The 18661-nt window shown below is 39.7% G+C and overlaps 1 protein-coding gene across 7 annotated transcripts in view; it reads left to right on the forward strand.

Moving 5' to 3' along the window:
* SPOP (speckle type BTB/POZ protein) overlaps window positions 1-18661 on the forward strand; it is a 40143-nt gene that overhangs the window by 794 nt on the left and 20688 nt on the right. For 4 of the 7 annotated variants that reach the window (XM_073325551.2, XM_073325548.2, XM_073325552.2 and 1 more), the window contains exon 2: window positions 3566-3637. The exons of 2 other annotated variants lie outside the window; for them this stretch is intronic. The gene's annotated coding sequence lies outside the window, so the exon portion shown is untranslated. Of the gene's footprint in view, window positions 1-3; window positions 176-3565; window positions 3638-18661 lie in introns of those variants that run through there. One more of the 7 variants, XM_073325550.2, reaches the window with a different exon arrangement.

Here is an 18661-nt window from a genome sequence, read left to right on the forward strand (position 1 = left end):
GCTTGTATTCTCACAGGGGGCTGGCTGCAGAAAGTGTGGGTAGGAGGCCTGGGGGAGGGGCTTTATCCTTAGCCACTGCACCTGTCTGGGCCTGGGCCAGGGCCCCTTTGACTCGTTACTGTGCTGTAGAACAAAGCTGCCTACAGCAGTAGGGGTAATTCACTGAAGCCAGGAGGTAAGAGTCTTGGGGAAGGGGACCAGTAGTTAAACCAGTGAGGATAATGGCGAAGGGGGAACAAGCTGTTGAATCAGCAAGGAGCAAAGTGAGGGAGAGAGGTAACCACCCACTTAAGGATTGGGTGACAAGACCAGTAGTTAGGAGGGAAATAGTTCAGTCAATGAATTCGAGTTGGGAGAAGGGGGACAAGGATTGGCATAAGGAAAGTGAGATGACCAGCAGCTAAACAAACAAAGAGAGTATGTTGTTGGGGGTGAGGGGGTGGAAATGACCAGTATTAGCTAAGCTAATGAGAATTGTGAAGAAAACAGCTAAACCAGCAGGGAATGTTAGTTTTTATATCTGCTTAGTACTGCATCGTATAGGTATTGATATTTCTCTTAGCAGAATGTCCCAGGCCTCAGACTGTATTAGTGCATCATCACAGTTGATGAAGAGGCAACAGAGTTCCTTTTGCTCATGTTAAATATGTTTATAATTCAAGCTGATTGCTAGATGTGTTGGTATTTGTTACTGGAATACCTTGATTAGTGACGTACCCTATTACAAGTGTAAAATAATTATCTGCATGGCTGTGGTCTGTGAGAAGGAAGGTATTTTTGTAAAAGGAAAATTTCCTTTTTAAAATGTGTGTCACTTGATCGTGTCTTCATATTTCTGTTACCAGAGGGTGTTAGATGTGATGTGATTTTGTGATGTCAGGACATTATCATGGCTTATGAAAAGGAATGACTTTTTTTGTAAACTAATGTTTGCTGGTTTCTGTGTGTTGTCAGTCTGAGATGGCTTGCTGTAAGCAGTGTGACAAATTATCGTTAGCGCTGCAGATTTGTCATAGCATTTTTTTAAAATAAAAAAATCGTACTGCAGTCATGGTAAATCTAGTACATGTTATGGGTTTAGGAGGAAATGGTGTATAAAGTCACAGTGTGGGGAGGTCAGGTCCTGTCTCTGGGTTGGGAGGTCATTGGGGGTTAGGGAGGGGGGAAGAGAGGTGGTTTTCAGAATGAGTGCCCTGCTCTCAGCCCTCAGCAATGGCTCTTGTCCTGCAGGACTGACCCAGCTCTCTGCTCCAGCCCTTTGGTTCTCGCCACATTGTGCAGGCGGGGCACTCCCCCTAGAACATGTTGCCCCCACCCTTCCTGGCCATGGTGCTGCCAGATCACTTGCCCCACGCTATGGTAGTAAACATGATCAGGCTGTGTCCCAGAGTTAATCAAAGACACAAAGAAAAGTCACAGACAAACAGAAAAATCACAGTATCTGTGACAAACCTGCAGCCGTAATTATCAATATTCATGGTCATATGCTTTATGAAAATGAATAGTTTCCTCTGGAAAATTCAAGTACAATGTGCGGGAGCCTTGATTCTGTGTGTGTGTGTGTGTATGGTAGAAAATATGTATAACACCAAGTGATAGGCCTGAAAATGGCTTGGTTTGATGATGTCACTTGCATCATTGTAGTTTATGGAGTGAAGATATGTGGCTATGGGTGGTTTGTTTGTTTGTTTTATCACTGGTGTATCTAGAGGCCTCAAACTTAAGGCAGTATCAGTGCATCACTGGCAGTCTGTAAAGTGCCACAAGTACTCCTTTTCTTTTTGCGAATACAGACTAACACGGCTGTTACTCTGAAAACTGGCAGCCTGTTACTAAATCAGAAATGGTCAGTAATAAAAAAACAGACACACAGTATAAGCCTCAGTAACTACTGTAAAATCTGATGTATGGACTTCAGGAACGCTTATTCCTTATTCTGATAAAATTGATATTGAAAAATCAACTTTTATAAACCACGTATTTTACTCTTTGGTATTTCTATTATCAAGATGGTGATATACTTTTTAAAGGCATAATAGAAAGTTCCAAGATGGTTTTGGCACCTTTTTTTAACATTACAATTATAGTAAATTTCTTAGGAACATGCCCGATCATTTTATATGTGGTCCGTGTAGTCAGCAGTACCCCTCTTCTGTAGCTGGAGCTATATGTGTGATGTCATTGTACTTTATATAATGGAACTTCATCTTCAAATTGTGGTGGGAACTGTAGTTGGGACACTTTTTTTTTGGAAACAGTTTCTACGAGTGGTACCATTGCTGATCCTCATGTTAAGGTTGTGCAGTGTCAACAATGAGAACACTTACAAAAAATTCCCACTAGTTCAGTTGAATGGATGTTAGAACTGGTCCATGATCTAATGTATATAAGGCTCTAGCCACGAGCCTTTTTTTCACTACTGTGTCAGTTAGACCTGCTGAAAAGTAAAAACAGTTCCAGCTACCAGAACCATCCCTAGATTAGTGTTCAACTGAACCAGTGTTGGTGCTAGTGGAATTTTTTGGGGGGTGGGGATGGGAATGTACATTTCTGTAGCATAGCCCAGGCTTTAGATGTACAATGTTAGATTTGTTGTGGGCTGTGTGTCTATCCTCTGTGAATTTTCTAGATCCAAATACAGTATACAATTGGAGGGACTTAGTAGCTTTATTCTTGGTATTCACCCTACTGTTTAGTATTTGGCTCATGTGACTTGCCATTCCACTGCCTCACACGTATTCTCAACCTGTACACTTCAAACTATCGGGTTCAGTTCTTCTTGGGTGTTTTATTTCTGTAAAAGTTTGACCCAGAGATGGCAAAAGGTATATTTATTGAATAAGAAGCAGTGTTGATCTTTGCTTGAAAGAGTGATAGAAGGCTCAAAATGACTAGGTTCAAATTGGTGTGTTTGGAAACATGTGTTGATGAAGATCTGCACAGGTTTCTCTCCTCTCCCCCCCCCCCCCCCCGGCCCCAACCTTTTGGCTTAGTTCTCTGCACAACTGAAGTATTACATAAGATCCTGCTGTAATGCTCCAGCCTCTGATTACTGCTGCTTGCTGTTCAGCATGAAAAGGGAATCAAACAGAAATTTATTTATGATAGAAATGATTTATGTACTCAGTTTCTGATGCATTGCTTGCTGCCTCACTTCTAATTCAGAATCTAGCAGGATGCTACTGGGTTCTAGCAGGAACAGTGAACTCAAGAGACTTATTAATGCATCATGTATCCCAAGTTCTAAAGACACATGACAGTGCAGAAGGATAACATAAGATTAAAAATACTCTAGTCTGGGTTTAACATATGTCCTTTGTTGATCAGGCAATTTTAGTCTTCTATTTCAGAAACTCCTCTCCAGAGATTTAGCAGAGGGTGTCTCCACTTCTTGGTTTCACATTCTTACTGTTGGCCCTGTACTAAACTCTGTTGGGATTGGGGGTGGAAGAAAGAGTGTTCTGTAAACCTATCTTTCTGTGCTTGTGATATGATGACAAATCAAGAAAATACATAGCAGACACTGAATGTGCTGTTTACTGAATTTATTTTTCCATATGTCTAGGACAGAAAAGATGCAGACCCACTGACTGTGCAGCAAATGCCCAGGAAAGACTTGGGAGTTCATTTTTACACTGTGAGTAAATTCTGTTGCTGATTACAGGAGTTGCATAGCTGCATTATGTGTGGCAGAGCTGGTCTTACAGCTTTGGGAGTGTTGGATTAATAAAGAAGCTAGCAGCACAGAAGGAATTAGACATTCAAACAATAACCCTTAACTGGACATATTGTTCTAGCTACTGCTTTGGAAGAGGCTAACAAAATATTGCTAACTGCAGTGGTGTCTACCATTGTAGGAGCAAGTATTAGAATTTCTATACTCTTCTGTAGACATTAGTGTTATTACTTCTTAGACTGTAATGTGTATCATATTCTGTCCATTACACAGTACGGTTATAGTCGCTTCAAATTGCATTAGTAATAGACCCAGTGTGTACATTGTTGGTGTTGACTATCATTTTTTGGTACTGAAAAGGTTGAATTAATTTGACCTTCTGTATTTCACATGGTCCATCTAAAGCAATTTCCTGTGCTCTTTTGACAAAGCTTCCGCTTTCTCTAATAACGTCTACATAAAGGGATTTTTTGTTATGTATGCAGACATTGGGAGAATGGACTACAAAATAAAGCAGAATATTTACACTTAAAAATAGCAGGTGAACATGCTCACTAGTTACTACTACAACCATTTTAAATATTTTGGAATCTCATTATTCATTAAATTGCACTTTTTCTGAAATATGGTAGAATCTGAAAAAGACTGAATTCTTGCAACTGTCACACTTTCAGGAGCCTCATAACTCAAATGTCATCAGAGGTATAAATTTATTTAAATTATGACAAGGACTTCGAAATTATGGTATACTTAAAAAAGACACTGGGTTTGGGTCACTCTGACCCCATCACATGTTCTTCTCTGTTGGGATTGGTGCAATTAAAATTGACAGTTGTACTGGTAGAGGGTCAGACCTCTCTGAAAATCCACAATAGATGTCTGCTATCAAATCTGAAACAACCCCCCACTGGCAACATCTACACCAGTGGTTCTCAATCTGCGAGCCACTTGTGATCCAGTCAGCACACCGCTACGGCCCATGTGACATCCTTAGGGCCATACGGGGGGGGCGGGCGTGTGTGTGTGTGTATATATATATATATATAATATATATATATTTATTTATATTTTTAATTTTTATGAGTTCGGCCCACGTAACACACAGAGAGCTGGATATGCTGCCCACAGTGGTGGGCTGAGAGCCACTGATCTACACAAATAAACAGGCTCTTACAGATAAGTGAGGTAGTAATTGAGACAGGTGAACTGTGATGTAATGGTCTTTAGCACTAACACTTGTCATTTAAACATTGAAAAACCATTTTATCTTCCAGCAGAGTCAGAGAGATATAGAAGAGTTATACCATCTTAGAAACAAAGAATAATAACAAGTTAACTGTAAACCAATGCATTTTGAGCTGACACCCCTTTCCTCCTTTTGAGTTACAAGTTTTGGTTGCACCCTCCCCCCACATCCCAGCCAAAAATAGACAGATGTAAGGCTGGGTGGCCCACTGAGGTGAGTTAGAGGGTGGAGGTGGTGCTTCCTCCCCGAGCCGCCCTAGGGGACACGCCCCACAGTTTGGAAACCTTTGCCTAAGTCAAACCCAAGAAGAGAACCACTTGTGGGTTAAATATTGCTACTCTAGTGTCCTGTCTCTTCAGTTTCAGGATTGCATTACATGACACAATAGCCTTTGTGTTTTCACCACCTAAGCTTACACTGTGTATAAAGTGTCAGACCTCAAGCAGTAGTGCATAATAATTGAATCAGTATCAACCAGTCAGGTAAAGAGATTTTTAGAATCCATTGTGGAGCATTTACAAACATCTGAAAACTGTATTGCAGTTTTTAGTTTGAATTTGCCTGCCATTTTTCACAGTAGCTATTAAGTGTCTGTCATTACATTCTGAAATATCTTTCACTGGGCAGAGAATCTTGTCTACCTTTTCTAGGTATGAGGAGCATATTTAATCAGTACAAGTGTTTGGAAGTCCAAAAGTTTGGTTGGAGTCTTGCTGGTACGGTTATGTAACTGCCTTATAGATATTTGCTCTCCTTCAGGCAAGATTGCAGTGCATTTGTATGCAAATTAAATTTCCAACTCAGAATGAAATGACATCCATTCAATTTATGCTACGTTTAGAATTAAGCAAGAAAATTAAAGTAAGTTCTAACCTGACCTCCTGAATAAAAGCATTTTAAAGTAACCTTAATTTTAGTGACTCCTCCTTTAAAAGGCAAATGGAACGTTCAAAGTATTTTGAGACGGTTTATGATGGACTTGCCCACTATTGTCAAGAGAGCAGAAAGAGAGTTACAAGTCCTACCGCAACTGATAGCGAATGGAAACTTTTCTTTTAACCTATGTTTAACCTGATGTTCACAAAAAGAAAAGGAGTACTTGTGGTACCTTAGAGACTAACCAATTTATTTGAGCATAAGCTTTCGTGAGCTACAGCTCACTTCATCGGAGCTCTAGCTCACGAAAGCTTATGCTCAAATAAATTGGTTAGTCTCTAAGGTGCCACAAGTACTCCTTTTCTTTTTGCGAATACAGACTAACACGGCTGCTACTCTGAAACCTGATGTTCACAGTTGTAATATCTAGTCTCTATGTTGCATGTATGTGGTTAGCAGACATCTGGTGTCTATAGTTCTATATAACATGCAACATGGCTATATAACATTGGGACTTAGTGGGGTGTGAAAGAGAAGTAGGAAGAAGACATACAAAAGTAAAAGTAAAAATTCATTCTGCTTTCTGTTTGAGAATGATGGAGAAATGGACTTTGAAGCCTTCTTTTAAAAAAAGAGCAAGCTGGATTGGTATGGGGCAGTCTTTGAGGCTAGACGTAAGAAAAAAGGAGGAAAGCTTAAGTGTCACCCTTTCCCCCTTCCCCACACAAAAAGAATCTGACTAAAAGAATATCACAATGATCTCCATGCTGTCCTTTTTGCTTTAGAAAGGTGAACTGAATTCTTTGTGCAGGCAAAAACTTAAATATATTTTAAAATAAAAATAGCTGGAAAATCAATTCCCCATAATTTAAATCTTGGCAGGTAAGGAAAGTCCCTTATGGTTTTCTATCCCTTCTACGAGTGATAATATCATTAATGCCAAATGCAGTATACAGATTGCAGCACCAAACTCTGCTTTAAGTGTTAATGATATAAACAGTTGCAGGAAAAATACAATAGTTTCTCTTGTGCAGTGTCTTTTGTGAAACTATCTAAAAATGCATTAAAGTAATACACACACAGCATGTACTTCCTGAAGTCAGTTCTTACCTTTGTCAAGCCAGCTGGACACAACGTTGCTTGATTAGTATCTGCAAACTTGGATCTATGTGAATGCCACAATTTTGTGTCAGTTGCAGGGTTCTTAGTTCAGTTCTGAAATGTGATCATACATATAAATGTGTGGACTGGGCATTATACCCTAGAGTCTCGTTAGAAAAATACAGGTTTTTTTAGCGAACATGGGCATACTTAAGATCCTTTGTGTAAGGAAAGCAAGACTACTGATTTGAAGTAAATTCAGGAAGTTTTGAAGTGGAAAGTACTAGCCAATTTGATATTTTTCTATCTTGTGACTGATAAGGTCACATAAAAAAAAAAAGTACATGCAACCTGGGAGGGTGCTGCCCTCCCACTCCCCGGAAGGAACTCTTATGTCCTATAAAGCAGAAGGGCCAACAAAGTGCTAGCTGATAGCAAATTGCAGAACTCTGACAAGCTTAATTTCCAGTCCCTGAAAAGCTCTGAATGCTTTTGATTAACGTGACATTGAGGGGTTTTCAGTGGCAGGAGTTTGTTGGGCATCTTGAAGGCTGATGTGTGGCTGAAGGTGGTGATCTTGCAAGAGTAGAAAGTTTTGGAACAATATACTGGAACCAGAGGAAGAGGCTGCTGCTACCAGTATGTTTCCAGGTTGAGAGGCCTCCCTACCACCTTGGGGAATATTGTGGTAGAAATGTGCTCTGGGGGAAACGAGTATCCTGGGCAATTTATGGACAAGATTTATTAACAAGATTTTTGTTATAAGCTTATATGTAACATCTCAAATTGGCAACATCAAGTAATGAATGTGTGTACTCTGCCCACACTTGATAATTAACAGCTAATGTCTTAAAACTTAATTAGAAACCATAGTAGCATTTTGTAGATACATTCGCTCACACATTTAACAGTAACACAGAAAATAGCACAGCCCAACCCAAACTCTTTATTCTTTTTTGAAAGATCCAGTCTCCTGTTAAACAGGATTCTCATTTTTAATTGACTGCCCTTTTAAGAGGTGGATTGATATGTTGCTTAACAAGAGAAGAGAAACAGTCTGAGAATAGTTTGTGCCTGTGCAAGAGGAAGAGAATGTAACTAGAGAGTGTCAAATAGGAGACAAAAGTGAAATTGTCTCTCTTTAAAAGCCCTTACGTTCTGATCTCAGAAATTATGAGGAAGACTAAATTGTGAGAGGGAAACAGTTTTGAGAAGACTTTAGGAGAAGGAGGCATTTTCCTGAGAGTGTTAAAAAGATTCAAGTGGATGAGCGTAAGAAAAAGGCAAATACCTGGTAAAAACAAAATAGTGAGTTAGCCACGGAAATTCTTTAATGTTAGTTTTGAAACTTTCTTTTAACTTTTCACCATTCTTTAGGTTTTGGTTTCTTTTTACTTATTTATTTGTGAGAGTAATGATTATGGTTTTTACTTCCTACTATGGTTTAGCCCAACAAAGCAAATATCTTCTAAGTTAACATTTCATCCTTCACTTTGCCTTCTTGTTCTTAGGTCTAGAAGAGAAGCTCGCAAGATTAGTGATGATACATACCATATGAAATTTACCTTTTCACCATTAAGAGCCTGATTATTAAAAACATTATGTTCTGGTCAGAACTTCCTCCATTCTGGTTTATACCTAGAATGCCTAAATTTTACATTAATAATGTTCTTTGTATGTTTTCACTGGCTTTGGGCATTGCAATTTTGCTATATGTTCGCTCTTATTGGTGGTTAAAGGCTTTTGTGTTTTATGTGGGGTGTTTTCTTGTGGCTTGGATTCCAAATATGATTTCTACTTCTTTCTGCTTGATCTCAGTTAAGGGTATATGTCACCTCCCCAAGAGAAGGACTCAGTATTTTAATTCAGGTTTACTGGAATTCTTCTGGGAGCTAGATGTCATTCACTGTTAATTTTAGAAGAATGTTTCTCCAGTTTTTTAATGTGGTTTTTCATTTTATAATAGTGCTACTGTTTGATAATATTAACTTCCTTCTCCTTACTATATAAAATGAGACTGTTGCTTCTCCACTTCCATCTGAAGGAGCCATTGACCCTATGATTTTCCTGGGCTTGGTTGTCCTGTGTTGTAGTATAAAATGCTTCTAAGAGATGCATTGGACATGGGTTACTTAAAAATATGAACACATTCTTTACTGGACTAATACGTAATCAAATCATGAAATGCTTTGGGCCAGTGAGTCATTCCTGTGTTAGGTTTCAGAGTGGTAGCCATGTTAGTCTGTATCCGCAAAAACAAGGAGGAGTCCTTGTGGCACCTTAGAAACTAACAAATTTATTTGGGTATAAGCTTTTGTGGGCTAAAACCCACTTCATCAAATGCATGGAGTGAAAAATACAGTAAGCAGTATATGTATTACAGCACATGAAAATATGGGAGTTGCCTTACCAAGTGGGAGCCAACGAGGCCAATTCAATTAAGGTGGACATTGCCCATTCCCAACAGTTGACAAGAAGGGCTGAGTATCAACAGAGGGAAAATTACTTTTTGAAGTGACCTGTCCACGCAGAGTCTTTATTCAGACCTAATTTGATGGTGTCCAGTTTGCAAATTAATTCCAGTTCTATAGTTTCTCGTTGAAGTCTGTTTTTGAAGTTTTTTTGTTGAAGAATTGCCACTTCTAAGTCTGTTGTTGAGTGTCCAGGGAGATTGAAGTGCTCTTCTGCTGGTTTTTGAATGTTACAATTCTTGACGTCTGATCTGTGTCCATTTATTCTTTTGCGTAGAGACTGTCCAGTTTGGCCAATGTACATGGCAGAGGGGCATTGCTGGCACATGATGGCATATATCACATTGGTAGATGTGCAGGTGAACGAGCCCCTGATGGTATGGCTGATGTGGTTAGGTCCTATGATGGTGTCCCTTGAATAGATATGCGGACAGAGTTGGCAACGGGATTTGTTGCAGGCATTGGATACTGCGTTAGTGTTTTTTGTTGTGTGGATCTACAACCTATCCTGAAGGACGATCCCTCACTCTCACAGACCTTGGAAGACAGGCCGGTCCTCACTTACAGACAGCCCCCCAACCTGAAGCAAATACTCACCAGCAACCACACACCACACAACAAAAACACACAGCAGCTCTGGTCCTTCCTCTTAAAGGAAAAATGATGCCTTCTGTTCTGTTTCCCTGCTCCTTTCTGGCCCTTCTACAAAAGAGGAGCAGTTCCTGCAACCCTGATTTCTGCCTCCTTTCTGAAAAATAGCACGTGGCTCAAGTGCCATTCTGCTCCCTTCTTCCTCCCATCTTTCAAGGGCGTTGATGGCTTCTCTAGTCCAACTCTGCCCACTCACCTGGGTTTTTCAAACTCTTGGTTAGCTAGGATTTACCCAATCCTCAATCTAGTTATTGAAAAGCACTCAAACAATATAATCCAGATCCCACATCATTACTGTAAAATGGATATTCATTTTATTTTGAACAAATGTGATGAAGAAACCACAATTTTTTTTTTTTTTTTTTGTTGTTCCACGACTGATCACACATTCTAGTTCCAGATTTAAAAGCTGTGATACAATTGGTTTTGTGGACAGTTCTGTTTTTCTACCACTTCTATCTTGTTTGTTGCTTGTTTGAGAGAAGACTTGAGCTCTTGCAGATAGTTTTGCAGACACTTGCAGGGATATTTCTTTAGTTTGTACTCCGATAATATTTGTTTTGTTAGATGTTGATCAGCTCTGCCTGAAACTCGCTTAAATAGAAGATCTGTTGGAAACTAATAGAAGGAAACCAGCAGCAATACCTCAGTTTACTAGTTAGGTTTTGTTTGTTTGTTTTCCTAAATATTATTATAGACTTATTCTGTCTAATATCAATAGGCTTCTGAAAACTCCTTTGTTAGTAGAGTTCAGTAGATCCCGAAGTTATGACATTGCGGGTGAAACAAGTGGCTTTAAAATTACCCGTCTCTTTGCAAAATTATCGTTCACAGAAAGTTTATAACTGAATTATTAGCTTCTAAAAGAGGCTGCCATGGAAACATTGATGTAGTCTTAAGATCTGACTCTTTTGTGTTCAGATCCAACCTGGGAGAAAGGTGGGAGAGCCTCTTTTTTTCTGTACTACATATAAGACTTACCACAGAATTTTAGGGAGTGGTAGAACAGTGCAGTAGCAGAAGGTAAACATCAAATTCTCTTAATATGTAGCTTTAGTTTGACTTGATTGTATCTGAGCACCTCCCAAGCATTTCAAAAGAGAAATAATCTGTCTTCCTATTCTGTGGGGGAAATAGTTCAGTTAGTTTATATGACTTTCTATTTTGTGTGGGGAAAAATTCAAAGAAAAGCCACATCAATGAAATTAGTTTTAAGTTTAGTTCTAAAAATGGTCATGTTCCTGGTCATTCTTGTGCTGGAGTAAGTTCATGTAGCTCAGCCCCTGTAAATTCTGTCTCCAACACTCGCAAGCCTCCACCCTGTTGTTGTGAAATGTAGCTGTTGGGAGAGGTGATTTATTGGGTAACAGAAGCCAGTCCCAGGGAGGAGTTTGAATATTGGGACAGAGACCTTGAACTGGACTCTTAACTGGAATCCCATGCAGAAGACAGAGCTGTGGGGAGATCTCATTTTGGACCACTGGATTTTTTTTTATAGTGTTTTGCTTCATTCCTATATATCACTTTTAGTATTCAGAGTAACAGCCGTGTTAGTCTGTATTCGCAAAAAGTAAAGGAGTACTTGTGGCACCTTAGAGACTAACCAATTTATTTGAGCATAAGCTTTCGTGAGCTACAGCTCACTTCATCGTGCATGCATCCGATGAAGTGAGCTGTAGCTCACAAAAGCTTATGCTCAAATAAATTGGTTAGTCTCTAAGGTGCCACAAGTACTCCTTTACTTTTAGAATTGTATTCCAAAGATCTTGAATGCATGCTGCATCATTGCCAGGTCTGTGTGCAATTGGAAGTGATGCACTTTTCTAGCCCTCTGCAACCAGTAGCATAAAGGAAACCAGAAAAAGCCCAAGGCTGTGGCTTAATTTAACAACTTGAGAAAAAAGCCCTTGCTGGCAGGATTGTTATAAGGAGGCAGGTTCCTTCTTCATACTATCGATCTCCTCAGTCTTGCCTTAGTTTAGCTTTAGTCATCTGCTGTTCGCCCAGTTTTGATTTTAGTTAAACCCCAAGGAAACGAAGCTGTGGTGCTATTTCCTTTGATGTAAAAGAGATATGGAATTTGGTCTTGTCTGCATACTCTTGTCTGCACACTCCAACCTATGGTGCCTCCCCAGTTCTAACGAATTCATGTGACTTTTGAGAATTGAGCCTTCTGGGACTCTACAGATGGGTGCTTTGAAGGAAGAGGAGCAGTTAATAGAAAAGCTTGAAAACTTTTTAAAAAAGGTTTTCTGACATTCTTAAACTAAGTTTTTAAAGGTGGAAAACTAGCAAATGAAATTATAATGGACTGCCAGTCTTTAGGACTGTCCAAGGAAACCCACATTTTTGGGTTCTGTCTTGATGATATTCTGGTAAATTGATCCTCTTTCCCTTCCTATGCTCTCTCAATAAAAAAAATAATTCTGTGTGTCCAGACTAGGTGGTGGCAAGAATTTAATGCAATGTATTTAACCAAATTACATGTGCTTGTTGCAGATTTTATTTTATGCATCTTAAAGTCACGCAGCTTCCAGACTCTCCTATTACCTCAGTAACTCAGCTGACTAGTTAATAGAGGAGGGAAGCGTCTATCGCACACTACGCCAGGGACTGTTATAGAAATGAATTGGCATGGAGTTACTTTAAATAAATTAAAATAACAACAGGATGTCTATCCAATGCTCTTAAAGCACCGTTAACAATACAGAATAGCATGTATGGGCAGTTGTGATTTAAGGGCGCACCTTCAACTTAATCACATCTCTGAATATTTTGGACCTGGATAACTGTAACTGAAAGAAACTAGCACAAAAACAAACTGTGTAGTTTGTTCACTCTTCCTCCTGTATACTCAGTTTCTCCGTTGATGAAAAATCCTGATGTTTGTAGGGTCATTAAGTGTGTAAAGAGGAATATCATTAGCAAATGGTTCTGTTTCGCTTATACATTCAGAGAGACTATTGGACTGAGACTGGCAGCCAGTTCACTGGAACGTAGAGTGACATGCAGAAGTTTTTGGTCTCTGAGAGAGCATTCATGTTTTGATTAATGCAAATAATCAACTGAATTTATTTTACATCCCAAATAGGGAGTAGTGCAATGCATCAAGGTGGAATGAATTTTTCAAAGGACACTTCTCTCCTTACTATGATGATATCACTTTTCTAATCTCTTCTTCTGCCTGTGAACATCACTATTGCCAACCTCCAAAGATTAAAAATCGAGAGATTGACCACAAATTTGTTTGTGTGTGTGTTGTCTTTTGATTATTTTTTTTTAACTCCCCCTGCCAGTCCTGTGTGTGTGTAACAATTAGTGTTGCCTTCTCTTCCAAATTTATTGGGTAGGTGATTTTTGACTGTCACTGCAGGAGCTTTCACCACCTCATCCGCCTGTCCTTTGCCAAGAATTAATTTCCCCCCCCCCCCCCACCAGCCTCCAAATCAGTCCTGTCCCCACCATCAGTTCAGCCCCCAGCCTCACTGCAGCACCTCCTGAGGTTCTTCATCCCCCATCTCCCAGGTCTGAAGGGTGCTGCAGCAGGGTCCCTCTCCTCTTCTAGGTTTGGGGGGCAGCAGTTCCAGGGACTCTTCAGCCCCTTCTGCCTCTTTCCGTGCTTGGTGTTGCAGGGAGAGAGTGAGGATGAGCAGAGGAGCCATGCTGACAGGAGGGTGGGGGAGGGAATAGATAGATGTACCTTGAATGCTTTTTCTCCTGCTGACTCCTCTTCTGTGAGAGAATGGCTTCAGGTTGCTGTGAGGATGGGGAGAGGGAGAGGAGGAGAGTTCTTCCTACATCAGTCCTGATTGATGGCTCTGTTCCAGCGGGTGAGAAGTTGGGGAAGGCAGCCAACCGGAGGATGTTTTTCCACCTCCCAGGCTGGGCTCAGATTCATGTTAGGGCCAGAGTTGCTTACTTAGTGATGAAGTGGACTCTAGCTCCAGACAGAATCCCAACACTGGTGGAAAAAATCACGAGAGTTGCCAGTACTGGATCACATTGGATGCAAACTCTGTATCTGTTTGCCTTTTGATTCCCAATAATTCTTCCTTGGTACTTAGTTAAGAAGAAGAGGTCTGTAAGGTCTTCAGTGTTTGATTGTTACAGAATGCGAAGGAGGCTGAAGTGCAAAACAAAAAAAATTAAACTGGATTATCCAGCTCCTGTTTGACATAAATGGATCCCTCCCTCTACCTTAGAAAAGGAGAACCCTAGCTGACATGGAAAGAGTTAAATTTCTGCACATCCCAGTTCCTTTATTTCTCCATAATTGGCATGTTTACTTCATAGAATTTTGTGCATTACTGTATTTCAGTTTTCCAGAAGGAAAAGTCTTTGGTTGTTAAAGGATGTTTTTACCTTTCTGAGATGTAGCTTTATATTAGAAGGAATAATCTGTCTAATGTGGCAAGTGCTTTAAGGTGAAAAACTATCCATTTTATTAATTCAAAATGCTCGCTTCCCACAATTTCTCTGCATACCACCGTTACAAATGTTTACATGTCATGAACTCTAAAAATTACACAGCTAGAGGCTTACTACAAACTATTTATTCAAATCTGCCTTTTCTTTGCAGCAAGATTAGCCTTCCTATCTGGTAGGAGAGGTTATAATAATAATCGGCAGCAGCAGTATCACTTGAACAGTCATTAGCAAAGACCGTATGAAAGCTTTGCTGCTTAATCCATGGTTGCTTTCTTCTGTGTGCACTCCAAGTGGAGAAAAGCTGACATTGTTTCAGCAATGTTTAAGAGCTACATTTAATTCTGAAAGTTCCTTCTCTCATTAGATAATATTGCATCCCACTTTCAGTCTATTACTTGGCTTCTTGTTTTTCTATGGCACCAAGTTCAAGCTCTTCCTCCTTATTTTCAAGTCTGTGCATAATCTTGCTCACAATTATGTGTCTTTTCATTTGCTCCTACTTCTTCCAATCCTCTTGTCCTGTTGCTCCTGTTTTCTCCCATTCCTTCCTCTTCACATTGTCATTCTTGGAACATCCTTCCTCTTCCTGTCCACCAAGCATTCCCCCTCTAATTAAATCCTTGAGTTAATGGTAACTGTCCATATCCTCCCTTTTGGGTCATTGTTTTTATATATAAAAACATTATATATAATATATGGAGGGGATTGGATTGGAATCTTCTCTGGGCTGCGAATGTAACTGTTTGTAAACACCTTGTAAATGTATAGTGCCATAGAAGTGATTATCAGTGATAATTGGTGTCTAAAGAAATACAAACTGATAAACTGTTACTTGAAAAACAACCCCGTAGAGACTTTTGGTAGCCTTTCCTGGAATGATTGACTCATTTTGTTTGGGTTTTGTTCTCTCCCCCAGTTCAAACTTCCACTGTTCACAAAGTTAGTTTTTCTGCATGCTCCTCAGTAAATGGGTATGAGCTGCTGGGGTTTCTAGACACAGCCACTGGGTCAGGAGATAATCAATAGGTCAGGATGGCAAGGGAACACTTTTTCATGCTTTGAAGGAGATCAGTTTACAATTGCCTGTGAAAATTTTTGCATCTAAAAGCAGTTGTGTACAAAGTGAGATCTATTCTGTATCTTAACCTTTGCACTGATTGTACTCTACTAAACTGCAGAGGCAAGTGTTGCTTGCTGTCCTTCTATATCCAAGAAAGGAGGATACTGACAGATTGCAAACAGGCAGCTCACAGGGGTCTGTAAGGCAGCATGAGCATTCTGCTTCTAACTCCTACGACTTGCCATTTGTTTGTGCGCCCTCCTTGTCTATCCCCTCTCTTGCCTGCCAGGGAAAGATCTGATGTCCAAACTGTTTATGAAATGTCTTCCTAAAATTTCTGTGTAAGCAGAAGCTGGTCCAGGCTTCATGGTGTATTCACAGCGCAAGAGACACCAGCATTGTAACTTAAGCAATAGTGTTACATATTGGTGAGTATTTGTATAGAAATAAGCGCAATGAATATTCTAAATGTTTAAAGATTTTGTATACTAAGTATATTTAGAACATGTAGTTATAGCTCTTTTAAAAACTAGTTTAATATCTGGCTATGTCAGAAAACTGTTTACCATTGAATTTAAAGAGCTTGTTCCACCAACTGAAATAGGTGGACTTAAGGACATGTTTGGGTATCTTTGTGTGTTTTGTAAGCAAGAACAGTGGCAAGATTTTCCTACCTTTTTAACATCTGTTACTCAATTGTGTGGAGATTGTACCTGGTTTTGTTTTTTTCTTTTCTTTATGGTTTGCTACAGAGTCGATAAGTATGGGTATGGTGGGTTGACCTAGGGGTGAAGTGCACTGACCCTGGGAGACTGGCTGTCTTTAAACCATTTAATTGGCATGCAGAGTGTCTTTAGAAAGATTCATATTCACAAATACCAGACTAAAACTGTTTCTGAAATAAAGAGAAATCTAGATCCTTCTCCCCCACTGGGCCGTTTTAAAAGTATTGCAGTCTAGTAGAAGGGTTCTCAAGATGGGGTCGTGACCTCTCAGGGGGTCATGAGGTTATTACGTGGCGGGTCGTGAGGTGTCAGCCTCCACCCCCAAACCCCGCTTCACCTCCAGCATTCAGAATAGTGTTAAATATTTAAAAATGTGTTTTTAATTTGTAAGGGGGGGTCATACTCAGAGGCTTGCTGTGTGAAGGGGGTCACCAATACAGAAGTATGAGAACCACTGATCTAGTAGGCCATTTGTTACAACTCATAAGAACACAAGAATGGCCATACTGGGTCAGACCAAAGGTCCATCTAATGCAGTACCATCTTCCGACAGTGGCCAATGCCAGGTGCCCCAGAGGGAATGAACAAAACACATAGTCATCAAGTGATCCATCCCCTGTCGCCCCTTCCCAGCTTCTGGCAAACAGAGGCTAGGGACACCATCCCTGCCCATCCTGGCTAATAGCCATTGATGGACCTATCCTCCATGAATTTATGTAGTTCTTTTTTGAACTCTGTTATAGTCTTGGCCTTCACAACATCCTCTGGCAATGAGTTCCACAGGTTGACTGTGTGTTGTGGGAAGAAATACTTTCTTTTGTTTGTTTTTAAACCTGCTGCCTATTAATTTAATTTGGTGACCCCTGGTTCTTGTGTTATGAGAAGGAGTAAATAACACTTCCTTATTTACTTTTTCCAAACCAGTCACGATTTTATAGACCTCAATCATATCCACCCCCCTTAGTCGTCTCTTTGCCAAGCTGCGAAGTCCCAATCTTCTTAATCTCTCCTCATATGAAAGCTGTTCCATACCCCTAATCATTTTTGTTGCCCTTTTCTGAACCTTTCCCAATTCCAATAGATCTTTTTTGAGATGGGGTGACCACATCTGCACTCTATTAGCATCTTGTCATAACTTTATTACCCTGCTTGTCTAAGCTTTATGGGGGGAAATTATATCGTGTAAAATTAGCAGGTAGGTATGTAGGGCTATTTCACTTATATTTAGGTTCATGTGTTTGATGCTTAGTTTCGCGCTCTCTCATATAAAGGCTACTAGATCTGATAAAAAATAAACAATTTTCTGTAATAGGAGTGTACAAATAGTGTGTGTAATAGCAAAATCTGGTAGCTTAGAGAACAACCAAGATGGAACTTACTCCTCTCAAAGGGAGACGGTGTAGTCTATACTTTGAGAAGGGGATTGGGAGTAAGGATTCCTGAGTTTTATTACTCGCTCAGCCACAGAATTGCTTATGTTTTTGAGCAAGTTGCTGATCCTTTCCCTATTGGTGAAGTGGGGATGATTCCTAAAATGAATTTAAGCAGTTTCATTTTGAGATACACAGATGGAAGATAGCTATATACGTTCTTGGTGGTGGTGGTGGTGTCTTATATCTTTGCCCCTCAAATGGCTGATGCTTCAAAATGTAACTCTGCTTTTGGTGTTCATTACCTGGAGACTGTGAAACAAATATGAACTTGAGCAGAAGAGCTTTAAAAAGTATTTCTGTGGAAACTGTATAACCTTAGAGGGGACCTCTACCATTTCTGGTGGACTTTACTAGCCATTCAGTTTTTTTGATCACATGAAAAGCCAAATCAGATCTATAACCCGCTAAACCTCTTTTTTAATCTGGAAGGCCTTGCACTGAATAATACTCAATACAACAGGCAAATAAACAATGTTTCAAACTTAGATGCCTTACGACTATCAGAGATTCAGTAGCCTGCTAGTTGTAAAAGAGCTGTACCTGCCTTCTGTGTTTAATTATGGAGAAACTTACCAACCCCTTTCCCAAAAATGGCATATTGACGTTTACGTAGCTTTATGGCACATTTCATTTTAAACTAGCTCTCTGGTCTGTAGCCTACGTTTTTCAAAATGACTAGTGATATTTAGGTGCCCAAATTTCTGGGTGTCCAATTTAAGTCACCTTTAAAGGAATCTGATTTTTCAGAAAGTGTTGGGCACCTAAAATCACTTGCCACTTTTGAAAATTTAGGACCACTGACTATAGTATCTAGAGGTTAATGTGAGCTGTTCGCAAACTAAGAGGGCAAATAAATCAGTTCACCACCTAAACTTTCCATTCCTTTTAACTTTGTTAAGAAAACACTTCTCCTTGTATCTAACAAGTGTAACTAATATATTCATAATGTATATAGCTAGATGTATTCTGCATGATACTCTCACATACAATTTTA

The sequence above is a fragment of the Lepidochelys kempii genome, chromosome 27 (assembly GCF_965140285.1).
Source record: "Lepidochelys kempii isolate rLepKem1 chromosome 27, rLepKem1.hap1, whole genome shotgun sequence".
Taxonomy (NCBI): Eukaryota; Metazoa; Chordata; order Testudines; family Cheloniidae; genus Lepidochelys; species Lepidochelys kempii.